The sequence below is a fragment of the Coffea arabica genome, chromosome 11e (assembly GCF_036785885.1).
Source record: "Coffea arabica cultivar ET-39 chromosome 11e, Coffea Arabica ET-39 HiFi, whole genome shotgun sequence".
Lineage (NCBI taxonomy): Eukaryota > Viridiplantae > Streptophyta > Magnoliopsida > Gentianales > Rubiaceae > Coffea > Coffea arabica.
In genome coordinates, this window is record NC_092331.1 from 34,976,530 (window position 1) to 34,989,880 (window position 13,351).

The 13,351-nt window shown below is 40.7% G+C and overlaps 1 non-coding gene and 4 pseudogenes across 1 annotated transcript; all 5 read left to right on the plus strand.

Moving 5' to 3' along the window:
• The first annotated feature begins 353 nt into the window (after nucleotides 1–353).
• Nucleotides 354–472, plus strand: LOC113697671 (5S ribosomal RNA; annotated as a pseudogene).
• Nucleotides 473–1,391: 919 nt separating this feature from the next.
• Nucleotides 1,392–1,510, plus strand: LOC113697684 (5S ribosomal RNA; annotated as a pseudogene).
• Nucleotides 1,511–10,020: 8,510 nt separating this feature from the next.
• Nucleotides 10,021–10,140, plus strand: LOC113697696 (5S ribosomal RNA; annotated as a pseudogene).
• A 412-nt stretch (nucleotides 10,141–10,552) lies between these two features.
• Nucleotides 10,553–10,671, plus strand: LOC113697621 (5S ribosomal RNA). The gene has a single exon (XR_003449908.1). It is a non-coding gene; the product is annotated as a 5S ribosomal RNA (ribosomal RNA).
• Nucleotides 10,672–11,155: 484 nt separating this feature from the next.
• Nucleotides 11,156–11,274, plus strand: LOC113697660 (5S ribosomal RNA; annotated as a pseudogene).
• Nucleotides 11,275–13,351: the final 2,077 nt, after the last annotated feature.

Below are 13,351 nucleotides of genomic sequence, written 5' to 3' on the forward strand. Positions count from 1 at the left end.
GAATGGTACAACTCGATCAAAGCTCGAGTCATCGCTCAAAGTTGTCGGTGTAAATGTATAACCGGAAGCGTGCAGGATTAATTTCATCATAATTGAGAGTTGCACGATGAGGGAAAAAAACAAGGTGCAAGTCAGTGCAAGCGTGGAGGATTAATTTCATGATAATTGAGAGTTGCACAATGATTGAAAAAAACGGAGTATAAATCAGTAAGGAAAAAATATAAAAATTTAAATAAATAAAAGGATATCAAGAAAAAGCTTGAATTGACGCTTAAAATAAATTTCGATCTAGAAAAACCACATTGCTTTACATGACGGTGTAGTTTAAAAGAATAAAGCAAAAGTAACATGGCGGGTGCGATCATACCAATACTAATGCATCGGATCCTGTCGGAACTCGAAAGTTAAGCGTGCTTGGATGAGAGTAGTACTAGGATTGGTGATACCCTGAGAAGTTCTTGTGTTGCACCCCTTCCCGTTTGTTCAGAAACCCAATTTTTCTTTTCATTCTTTATCCCATAGCAATTTAGGTCCGTCAGAACGATTTCTTCGTATTTTGCTTCTTATCAAAGGATGAAGGTGGATCTAAGGGCGAGACAAATCAGGAATGGTATAGTTTGAGCAAAGCTCGGATCCTCGCTCAATGTTGTCGAGTGAAATGTATAAGCGTAAGCAGAAACGATACTTCAACAATAATTGACAGTTGGGCAATGAGGGAAAAAAACAAGGCTCAAATCCGTAAGAAAAAAATGTATGAAAGTAAATAAATAAAATGATAAGAAGAAAATGCTTGAATTGACGCTTAAAATGAAGTTCGATCTAGAAAAGCCACATTGCTTCATAGGACGGGGCAATTTTAAAAGAATAAAGCAATCATACTGGCACTAATGCACCAGATCCCATCAGAACTCTAAAATTCAACATCCTTGGACCAGAGTAATACTAGGATAGGTGACCCTCGGGGAAATCGTCGTGTTGCACCCCTTCATTTTTGTTTCGGGAACCCTTTTTTCTTCTTCATTCTTTATCCCAGAGCAATTTAGCACCGTCGGAGCAATTGCTTCATATTTTGTTTCCTATCGAAGTATGAAGGCGGATCTAAGGCGAGACAAATCAGGAATGGTACGACTCAATCAAAACCCGGGTGGTCACTCAAAGTTGTCCGCGCAAATGTATAAGCGCAACCGTGAAAGATTAATTCATGATAATTGAGAATTGCGCGATGAGGGAAAACAAACAAGGTGCAAATCAGAAAAAAAAAAAAATGTAAATAGATAAAAGGATATGAAGAAAATGCATGAATTGACGCTTAAAATGAAGTTCGATCTAGAAAAACCATATTGCTTCACAGGACGGGTTAGTTTAAAAGAATAAAGCGAAAGGAACATGGCGTCTGCGATTATACCGGCACTAATGCACCGGATCCCGTCAAAACTCCAAAGTTAAGCGTGCTTGGACGAGAGCAGCACTAGGATGGCTGACCCCCTGGAAAGCCGTCGTGTCGCACCCCTCCCTTTTTGTTTCCAAAATCCAATTTTTCTCTTTGTTCTTCATCCCATAGTAATTTAGCTCCGTCGGAACGATGGTTTCATATTTTACTTCTTGTCAAAGCATAAAGGCGGATGTAAAGATGAGACAAATCAGGAACGGTACGGCTCTATCAAAACCCGAGTTGTCGGTGCGAAAGTATAAGCGCAAGATTAAAGAATTAATTGCAAGATAATCGAGAGTTGCGCGATGAGGTTAAAAAATACAATGTAAATCATTAAATATATATATAAAAGTATTTAGATAAAAGGATAGGAAGAAAATGCTTGTACTGACGCTTAAAATGAAGTCCGGTCTAGAAAAGCCACATTGCTTCACAGGATGAGTTAGTCTAAAAGAATAAAGCGAATGGAACATGGCGGATATGATCATACCAGTTCTGATGTATCGGATCCCATAAGAACTCCGAAATTAAGTGTGTTTGAGCGAGAAAAGTGCTAGAATGGATAACCTGTGAGAACCCGTAATTCTTCCATTTTCTAGGTTTTATTATCTTTCATGGCTTGTTTTCTGCATTTTCGGGAGTAGGAAAATTTCTAGATATATTTTTTAGGAGCAGATATAGTTTTAGATGATTTTTTCTAGTATCGAATAGGGTTTGAGAAATTAAGAGCGTATACCGGATGTGGGACCCACTAGTGCGAAAAGTTCGGAAAAATTCGGCCAACTAGGTTAAGTTTTGGATACTGTAATTAATTTACCGGGTGTTAAGAGATAAGTAGAGGATGCTAAGTGGATTGGTATGAGGGAGACAAAAGTTAGGCAAGCATTAAATGAGGTGACAAGTGTCACCATAGGATTGGTTCTTACATAAGACCACTATTCACCTTTTTCTATTTGACCAAATAAATCACAAAATTAACCAAAATTTCACCATTTTCTCTTCTCTTGTGGCCGGCTCTTACTCTCAAGAAAGAAAGAAAGAAAGAAAACTCTCCAAGTTGCTTCAATCTTTGCTCCAATCTTCTAAATCAACCATTAGATTTTGTTTTTGCTCCATAAAAACACTTAAGGAAGTGATAGTGAGGTGTTGTGTGGAGTTATTTGGCAAGCTAAGAGGACTACTTGCTCTCTCTCTCTTGTTTCTAAGGTGAGTTGTGAAGAACCTCCCTCCTCCCTTTATTGATGCTTAAATCATGATTAGTGGTAGTATGAGATGCAAGTTTATGGATTATTTCTTGATTTGTGATTGAAGTGATGAAGTTTTATTATTTTTGGGGATTTTTCTGTTTTAATATGAACATGATTGTGTGGCTATATATGATGATTGGAAATGGTATATAATGACTCTAGAAGGTGGAAAAAGTGGATAATTGCAACCAATTTCTGGATTGGAAGAAATTGTAGAAAGTTAGGGTTTTATTGGGAACATTCTGCCCGGTTTTGTAGCTCCTAGTTATAGGCCGAATTGGCCTTGTCTTAAAACATGAAAGTTGTAGGGAATGACATTTTAGAGTGCTTACAAAATTTCAGGTCAATTGGAGTAGCGTAGCTTGATAAAAGTCAAACTTACCCTTGCTGTTCTGGTTTTACCCGAATTGGAGAATTGCTTCTGTAATTGATTATTTTGGCTAGGAATGCTTCCGAATTGGTTGTTGAGGTCTTCTGATGAAATGTATCCCTGTTTCTTAGCTTTCCACTGGTTTTGGAATTTCTGGATTTGGACTTGGATAGCCTGATTTATGATATTTCCGCTAGAATGCGTTCTGTGAATCTGTTTTTGGGATTCTGGTGTAGTATCTTGCATTTTTGACCTGGTTACACTCGAAAATGGGTTGAGTGACCTTCTGAAATATTGTATCCCTATCTCTTAGCTTCGAAACGGTGGGTCTTGGACCTTCATCCGATAATCGTAGTGCCTTTGGTGCCATTACCGCAAAATGAGGTCAAAAACTGTTTTTTTTCAGGGTTAAAGCTAGTTTCATTTCCGGATTTTCTGGTTTCCCCTAATGCTTGTATATGCTTATGGAACCCTATTGGGGTCGTGTTTGGCATTGGTTTATGACTCGTTATCGAGTCTCATTGTACTTGTTTGCATGTTTTAGGGCGTGACGGTGGTTCACGACGTTCTTTTGACGGAAGTGCATGAAACACCATTTGCAAGCTTGGTGAGTGTACTACTCACTTGTGTGTTCCTATATGGCTTTGAATGTGAATTGCTTGAAGTGAATTGAATGTGAATTGATTGAAGTGAGAGCGTACTTTATCACTCTCACTTATTGTTTACCATGTTATTGGAATGTTATACGACATGTTACACGAAATGAAAGTACATGGCTTGGTGTCGTTTGGACGAGTATCCAACGACTACAATTGTTATCTTTGAGCTCAACCCCATTGGTAGTTGATTGAATCGAGCCGGCGAGGGCTTGGTCGTGCCAATTGATGTGCCTTGGGGAAATGTTATATGGAATCTTGTAGTATGAGAGACTCTCGATTCCTGTTTACTCGAGTAATACCACAGTGCAAGTGTTTGGAGTTCGGGCCCGGTAGGGGGATGTTAGGTGGAAGGAGTGGGAGTGAAGTGAAGTCTACGGTTGGTTACTTTTAAACATTGACGGAGAGTCAATGAGAAGATGATCTGATCAAGAATGCAAACGAGGAAAAGGGCTCTTGAGAGCCATCCGTATCCTTTTATCATCATTATTGATGTGTGTTTTATTTACCTTTGATGACTTGGAATGAAAAGCTTGATGCCTATATGAACTTGGTTGCTTGAGTAGTATTATCTCACTGGGCAACTAGCTCACCCCGTTCCTTTTGTTTTCCTTACAGGAAAATAACTACTTTTGGACTGCAATTGATAATTGGTTGCCGAAATGAGCTAGTTGGACATATCTTTTGTATAGCTCATTTCTTGAAACCCTAAATGTACTTTTGGGTCTGTTTCTCTTTTGATTTGGCAAACCATACATGCATCCACTTTTGAATACTTTTGTATGCAACTTTGGATTGTAAATACTAAAGTTCAAGATGTGAACGTTTGCTTGGTATATGGTTGGGTTCTGACGGGTCGGTTACTATTCATGGCCGACCCCGGATTTCATTTTTTTTATTTTGGGTTATTTTGCCAGTTTGACTTGTTTGCGCGGGTTATAAGTTCCAAAACGCAATAGATCGCTCTAAACTGCACCGTTAGTCCTGGCGAGAGCTGGGCAGGCAGTCCGCTAACCCCTTTGGTTCACCTTAGGGGAAAGTGGGGTTGTCACAGGTGGTATCAGAGCCACTTCGCGTGGTCTCTGCGCGGAGTGAGCTTGGGGCCAAGTGGTGTTATGGTCCTGCTTTTGGTGAAGGTGTCTAAAAGGGTTAAGTGCTCTTTTGAGCATAAGTTATTAACCGAGCATGTTATAAGTGTAAAAATCTTTATCATGAAACTTGAGGAAGTTAGATCTGTATGTCGGGTAGGAATCTTTAATATGGATGATTTACGCTTGGGACCGGCCGGCTCGAGTTGTGAATTATCTCAGATGGGATTCTTGCGCCCGGATACGAAAGAGAGGAGAGCCTAGGTTTGAAAAGATTGGGCGAACTAGAAATGCGATTCTATGGAACTTCGTGTGGTTTGTTCGGGTATGGTTAGGCGTGATCATCCTTGCTTGGTGTTGTTCTCATAGATGTTGGATGGAGCCCTGGGGGGAAAGAAAAGCTTTTCGTGAGTCCTTCTGTATTCGTGACCTAGTCTATGTACCTGACTGACTGTTCTGTATAATTGTTGATCCTGTTATGTGTTCTCTGTATATGTGTTATGTGTTTAAATGCTCTACGAGGGAGTTGTTTAGTGAATTGTTCTTGTTTACTTGTTCCTGTTTAGTGCTACGAAAAGGAGGGTTAGGTGCCCTTTAACAGTATATTTATTTTGTGACCTAGATCGACTTAGATTTTATGGAAGGCACACGTAGTGGATGGGGGCGTGGGCGCGGGAATAGGCAACCTACGCCTGAAAGGGGCACTGGGGAAACCTCCTCTGGACCTAATCCTGAACCGAGAGTTGACCCCAACGTGCAGATAGCTGCCGCTATGCAGCAAATGACCAACCTGCTGGCACAAGTAGTGCAGCAACAAGGCCAAAACCCAAACCCTAATCCTGGAAACCCGGGCAACCATGTCGAAAGTGACGACAGGGCACTTGAAAGATTCCAAAAGTTTACCCCGCCGAAGTTCATTGGGGGGCCCGATCCGGATGTCGCCGAAAGGTGGCTCGAGAAAATGGTAGACATTTTCGCTGCCTTGCACTACACCGAGGAACGGCAAGTGACTTTCGCCGTTTTCCAGCTGGAAAGGGCGGCCCGTTCCTGGTGGAACGTCATTCGACAAAAATGGGAACGGGAACAAACGCCCAGGACTTGGGTGAATTTTATGAGAGAATTCAACGCGAAATTTTTCCCTCCGCTAGTCCAGGAGCAGAAGGAAGATGAGTTTATCCGACTCCTCCAAGGGGCTCAATCTGTAGTGGAGTACGAGAGCCAATTCACCCGCCTATCCAAATTTGCGCCCGAACTCATCATGACCGAGCAACGAAAAATACGGCGATTTGTCTAGGGCCTGAACGTAGAAATTCAGAAGGACCTCGCGGTGGCCCAGATTAACGCTTTTAGCGAGGCCGTTGAGAAGGCCCAACGGGTAGAGAGGGCCAGGGTGCAAGTACGGAACTTCCAGGCGAAGAAACGGGGTTTTCCTGGAAGCAGCTCTGGACAGGGGGATGAGAGTACCCCTTCCAAGTTTGGGCGAGGAACTGGAGAAGAAAGGATGCCGGGAGTGTCACGAGAGAGCCCGTCACGAGGCGGCCAAGTGGGGAGAGGCCAGAAAGGAGGCTCGGCTTCTGCAGTACGCGGACCTTGCGGGTATTGCGGAAAGCCAAACCACTCGGAGGACAATTGCTGGAAGAAGGAAGGAAAATGTTTGCACTGTGAAAGTGCAAACCATCAGCTCGCTACTTGTCCAGTCCTATCACGAGATGGAAAGGGGAATCAGCAAGCGACAAAGACTAATTCCGAACCGGCCAAGGTGGAAGGGACCAAATCTAAGGTAGCGGCTCGAGTGTATTCATTGGAACCACAACAGGTCCCCGATTCTCCTGAAATTGAGGAAGGTATGATTTTGGTTTTCCACCGATTTGCGGAAATCTGAGTAGATTCCGGTGTTATTCATTCATTTGTCAACCCCAATTTTGATGGACGAAATAGATACCACGCCTGCTTGTCTACCCTACGACCTGAAAGTAGTATTCGTTTGAGCATTGATATGGTTTGTAAGGATCGTAGCATTTGGGTAGAAGAGAGAATAGGGTGCACATGAAAAAAAAAAAAGTGAAGAAGAAGTGGAGAAATCATTGGATAGAAGAGGCTACCTGGGAGGTGAAAAAGGAATACCCTGAACTGTTTGTGAACCAAGGTGAGAAATTTCGAGGACGAAATTCTTTTAAGGGGGAGAGAGTGTGAGAACCCGTAATTCTTCCATTTTCTAGGTTTTATTATCTTTCATGGCTTGTTTTCTGCATTTTCGGGAGTAGGAAAATTTCTAGATATATTTTTTAGGAGCAGATATAGTTTTAGATGATTTTTTCTAGTATCGAATAGGGTTTGAGAAATTAAGAGCGTATACCGGATGTGGGACCCACTAGTGCGAAAAGTTCGGAAAAATTCGGCCAACTAGGTTAAGTTTTGGATACTGTAATTAATTTACCGGGTGTTAAGAGATAAGTAGAGGATGCTAAGTGGATTGGTATGAGGGAGACAAAAGTTAGGCAAGCATTAAATGAGGTGACAAGTGTCACCATAGGATTGGTTCTTACATAAGACCACTATTCACCTTTTTCTATTTGACCAAATAAATCACAAAATTAACCAAAATTTCACCATTTTCTCTTCTCTTGTGGCCGGCTCTTACTCTCAAGAAAGAAAGAAAGAAAGAAAGAAAGAAAACTCTCCAAGTTGCTTCAATCTTTGCTCCAATCTTCTAAATCAACCATTAGATTTTGTTTTTGCTCCATAGAAACACTTAAGGAAGTGATAGTGAGGTGTTGTGTGGAGTTATTTGGCAAGCTAAGAGGACTACTTGCTCTCTCTCTCTCTTGTTTCTAAGGTGAGTTGTGAAGAACCACCCTCCTCCCTTTATTGTTGCTTAAATCATGATTAGTGGTAGTATGAGATGCAAGTTTATGGATTATTTCTTGATTTGTGATTGAAGTGATGAAGTTTTATTATTTTTGGGGATTTTTCTATTTTAATATGAACATGATTGTGTGGCTATATATGATGATTGGAAATGGTATATAATGACTCTAGAAGGTGGAAAAAGTGGATAATTGCAACCAATTTCTGGTTTGGAAGAAATTGTAGAAAGTTAGGGTTTTATTGGGAACATTCTGCCCGGTTTTGTAGCTCCTAGTTATAGGCCGAATTGGCCTTGTATTAAAACATGAAAGTTGTAGGGAATGACATTTTATAGGTGCTTACAAAATTTCAGATCAATTGGAGTAGCGTAGCTTGATAAAAGTCAAACTTACCCTTGCTGTTCTGGTTTTACCCGAATTGGAGAATTGCTTCTGTAATTGATTATTTTGGCTAGGAATGCTTCCGAATTGGTTGTTGAGGTCTTCTGATGAAATGTATCCCTGTTTCTTAGCTTTCCACTGGTTTTGGAATTTCTGGATTTGGACTTGGATAGCCTGATTTATGATGTTTCCGCTAGAATGCGTTCTGTGAATCTATTTTTGGGATTCTGGTGTAGTATCTTGCATTTTTGACCTGGTTACACTCGAAACTGGGTTGAGTGATCTTCTGGAATATTGTATCCCTATCTCTTAGCTTCGAAACGGAGGGTCTTGGACCTTCATCCGATAATCGTAGTGCCTTTGGTGCCATTACCGCAAAATGAGGTGAAAAACTATTTTTTTTCAGGGTTAAAGCTAGTTTCATTTCCGGATTTTCTGGTTTCCCCTAATGCTTGTATATGCTTATGGAACCCTATTGGGATCGTGTTTGGCATTGGTTTATGACTCGTTATCGAGTCTCATTGTACTTGTTTGCATGTTTTAGGGCGTGACGGTGGTTCACGACGTTCTTTTGACGGAAGTGCATGAAACACCATTTGCAAGCTTGGTGAGTGTACTACTCACTTGTGTGTTCCTATATGGCTTTGAATGTGAATTGCTTGAAGTGAATTGAATGTGAATTGATTGAAGTGAGAGCGTACTTTATCACTCTCACTTATTGTTTACCATGTTATTGGAATGTTATACGACATGTTACACGAAATGAAAGTACATGGCTTGGTGTCGTTTGGACGAGTATCCAACGACTACAATTGTTATCTTTGAGCTCAACCCCATTGGTAGTTGATTGAATCGAGCCGGCGAGGGCTTGGTCGTGCCAATTGATGTGCCTTGGGGAAATGTTATATGGAATCTTGTAGTATGAGAGACTCTCGATTCCGGTTTACTCGAGTAATACCACAGTGCAAGTGTTTGGAGTTCGGGCACGGTAGGGGGATGTTAGGTGGAAGGAGTGGGAGTGAAGTGAAGTATACGGTTGGTTACTTTTAAACATTGACGGAGAGTCAATGAGAAGATGATCTGATCAAGAATGCAAACGAGGAAAAGGGCTCTTGAGAGCCGTCCGTATCCTTTTATCATCATTATTGATGTGTGTTTTATTTACCTTTGATGACTTGGAATGAAAAGCTTGATGCCTATATGAACTTGGTTGCTTGAGTAGTATTATCTCACTGGGCAACTAGCTCACCCCGTTCCTTTTGTTTTCCTTACAGGAAAATAACTACTTTTGGACTGCAATTGATAATTGGTTGCCGAAATGAGCTAGTTGGACATATCTTTTGTATAGCTCATTTCTTGAAACCCTAAATGTACTTTTGGGTCTGTTTCTCTTTTGATTTGGCAAACCATACATGCATCCACTTTTGAATACTTTTGTATGCAACTTTGGATTGTAAATACTAAAGTTCAAGATGTGAACGTTTGCTTGGTATATGGTTGGGTCCTGACGGGTCGGTTACTATTCATGCCGACCCCGGATTTCATTTTTTTTTATTTTGGGTTATTTTGCCAGTTTGACTTGTTTGCACGCGTTATAAGTTCCAAAACGCAATAGATCGCTCTAAACTGCACCGTTAGTCCTGGCGAGAGCTGGGCAGGCAGTCCGCTAACCCCTTTGGTTTGCCTTAGGGGAAAGTGGGGCTGTCACATAACCCCCAGGGAAGTTCTCGTGTTGCACCCTTCCCTTGTGTTGCGCAAATGTATAAGCGCAAGTTTGAAAGATTAATTCAAGATAATCGAGAGTTACGCAATGAGGTAAAAAAAAAGATGCAAATCATTAAAAAAAATATAAAAGTAAATAGATAAAAGGATAATAAGAAAATGCTTGAATTGACGCATAAAATGAAGTCCGGTCTGGATAAGACACATTGATTCTCTGGACCAGGTTAATTAGAAGAATATAGCAAAAGGAACACGGCGGGTGCGATCATACCGGCACTAATGCACCGGATCCCATCAGAACTCTGAAATTAAGCGTTATTGGGCGAGAGTAACACTAGGATGAGCGAGCCCCCCGGGAAGTCCTCGTGTTGCACCCCTCCCTTTTTGTTTCAAAACCCAATTTTCCACTTCATTCTTTATCCCACAGTAATTTAGCTCTGTCGGAACGATTGCTTCATATTTTGCTTCTTAACGATGCATGAAAGTAGATCTAAACGCGAGACAAATCAGGAACGGTATGGCTCGATCAAAACCCGGGTCGTCGCTCAAAGTTGTCGGCGTAAATGTGTAAGCACAAGCGTCAAGCATTAATTTCAAGATTATTGAGAGTTGCGCGACGAGGGAAACAAAACAACGTGCAAATCTTAAAGAAAAAAATATAAAAGTAAATAGATAAAAGGATAAGTAGAAAATACTTGAATTGACGCATAAAATGAAATTCGGTCTAGATAAGCCACATTGTTTCACAAAACGGGGTTACTTAGCAGAATAACGCGAATGGAACATGGCGGGTGCGATCATACCGGCAATAATACACCGGATCCCATCAGAACTCAGAAGTTAAGCGTTCTTGGGCTAGAGTAGCACTAGGATGGGTGACCCGCTAGGAAGTCCTCGTATTGCACCCCTCCTTTTTTGTTTCGAAACCTAATTTTTCTCTTCATTCTATATCCCATAGTAATTTAGTTTTGTCGGAACGTTTACTTCATTTTTTGCCTATTATTGAAGCATGAAGGCGGATCTAAAGGTGAGACAAAGCAGGAATGGCACAACTCGATCAAAGCACAAGTCATCGCTCAAAATTGTCGGTGCAAATGTATAACCGGAAGCGTGCAGAATTAATTTCATGATAATTGGGAGTTGTGTGATGAGGGAAAAAACAAGATGCAAGTCAGTGCAAGCGTGGAGCTTTAATTTCATGATAATTGAGAGTTGCGCAATGAGGAAAAAAAAGGGGTATAAATCTGTAACGAATAAATATATAAAAGTAAATAAAGAAAAGGGTAGTAAGAAAAAGCTTGAATTGATGCTTAAAATCAATTTCGGTCTAGAAAAGCCACATTGCTTTACACGACGGTGTAGTTTAAAAGAATAAAGCGAATGTAACATGGCGGGTGCGATCATACCAATACTGATGCACCGGATCCTATAAGAACTCGAAAGTTAAGCGTGCTTGGATGAGAGTAGTACTAGGATGGGTGATACCCTGGGAAGTTCTTGTGTTGCACCCCTTCCCTTTTGTTCAGAAACCCAATTTTCCTTTTCGTTCTTTATCCCATAGCAATTTAGCTCCGTCGGAACGATTTCTTCGTATTTTGCTTCTTATCGAAGGATGAAGGTGGATCTAAAGGCAAGACAAATCAGGAATGGTACAGCTCGAGCAAAACTCGGATCCTCACTCAAAGTTGTCGGGTGAAATGTATAAGCGCAAGTGGGAAAGATTAATTCAATGATAGAACATCACAATTTCAAGGATACAGGTGGCTCTCAGGAGCCAAATCCCCGTTGCAATACTTGATCCAGCCTTGTTGACCCTCTGTCAACGTTCAAATAAAGGAACTAGTCCAGTAGATCACCACTTTAATGTCAAAATCCCGTTCACCAAACATACCCCCTTACCGGGCCCGAACGCCAAACAGGAACAGGAATGGTAATATTCGAGTATACCGGAATCAAGAGTCTCAATACCCAAAGATTCCCCCAAGAACAGGCACCCATGGATTGTCAATTATCTCGACCAAACCCTCGCTGGCTCTATTTAATTAACTCCCCATGAGGTTGAGCTCAGGTTTAACAGGAAGGTCGTTGGATACTCTTCCAAACGACATCATAACAAGTGCAAGTAACAAGTTCAAGTACATAACAAGTACAAGTAATAGATTCCAGTTTGTTCAGTATAGGCAAGAGAACAAGTGTGATAAAGTACACCCTCGTCTCATACAAGATAAACAGTCAGGAAAGACATTCAACTAGCAATTTGCAAGTACAGGAAACCAGTTTAGCAATAATTCAGGGGAGTGGTACACTCACCTGATCAAACAAGGATAATTTCAAAAGTTTCCTTCCCAAGTGTGGCTTTACTCGCCGGCACCTCCTAGAACAATCAAGGCAAACACTTAAGACTGGACTCCAAAACCTAATAAGTGGAATTCGCAAGTAAAACTCGATTACAAGTCAGGTGCCTATCTAAATGAACCATTACTGTAAAGCGAAGAGGTGACTTTGGAGTGAAAAGATAACGATTAAAGGCATGAACAACCTCAAAACCCTACCTACAATGACTGACCAACTTCAAATTTGAAGTAGAAAATGAAAGTAAGATCGATACTAGGAAAACAGGATTTTCCAGTTTCGCACAACCCTATATGAAAAATCATAACTCAAGTTTTGTAAGTCCAAAATTAGTAAAAGTTATACCGTTGGAAAATACATTCAAAGGGCTATAACTTTCCAGAAAATACCCTCATAAGATTCAGAACGCAAGTCAGTCAAAATCAAGCCTCAAGTTGCTGCTTTATCCAGTGAAAGACAGAATAGGTACAATATTTCAGTCAAATTTGAAAAATCACCATAAATGGTACAGACATAAACAGGGTTTGAAATTTACACGGTTTATATCCCTATGAATCTAGTTTAAAACAAAACAAATGGAACTCAATTCTGACATTCCTACATCAAGATATAGCAAATTTCCCGAAACTGTGCAGAAGCTCCGCGAAAATTTTGACAGCATTTCCCTTGTCTTTCTTTACTTTCCAACCAAACCTCAACACCCACAAATCACAAGCTATCAAACACCTTTAATTAGAGCCACCATAAGGCTCGAATATGAGTCATAAACCAAATCCACATATCACGAGAGTAAAATCATATGGAACGTATAAGTGTAAAATCAAACTAGGACATATGCGAAAACGAAGTTTGGGTTGGAAAACAAAAGGCAGATTTGCTGTTACTTAGCGGAATTACCACAACTGAAGCTATCCTTGTCGGATTGAGGTGTAATTTACACCATTTCGAAGCTAAGATAAAGGGTTACAATGTTCAAGAAGGCCACTCAGTCCAGTTTGCAATGTATCTAGGTCAAATGTATCAAAACAACCCCAGATTTCCCAATTCGAAGTTTACTGTGGCCGTCCTGATTCATTCAGTCATATCTCAGCATATAAACTCCAATTCAAGTGATTCCAAAGCCATTTGAAAGCTAAGATACAAGGCTATAAGTCTTAAGAAGACATCAACAACCAAATCAGTAGTATTCCTGGTCAAAACAACCAATTACAGAAGCTGATTAGCATGTTCGGATAG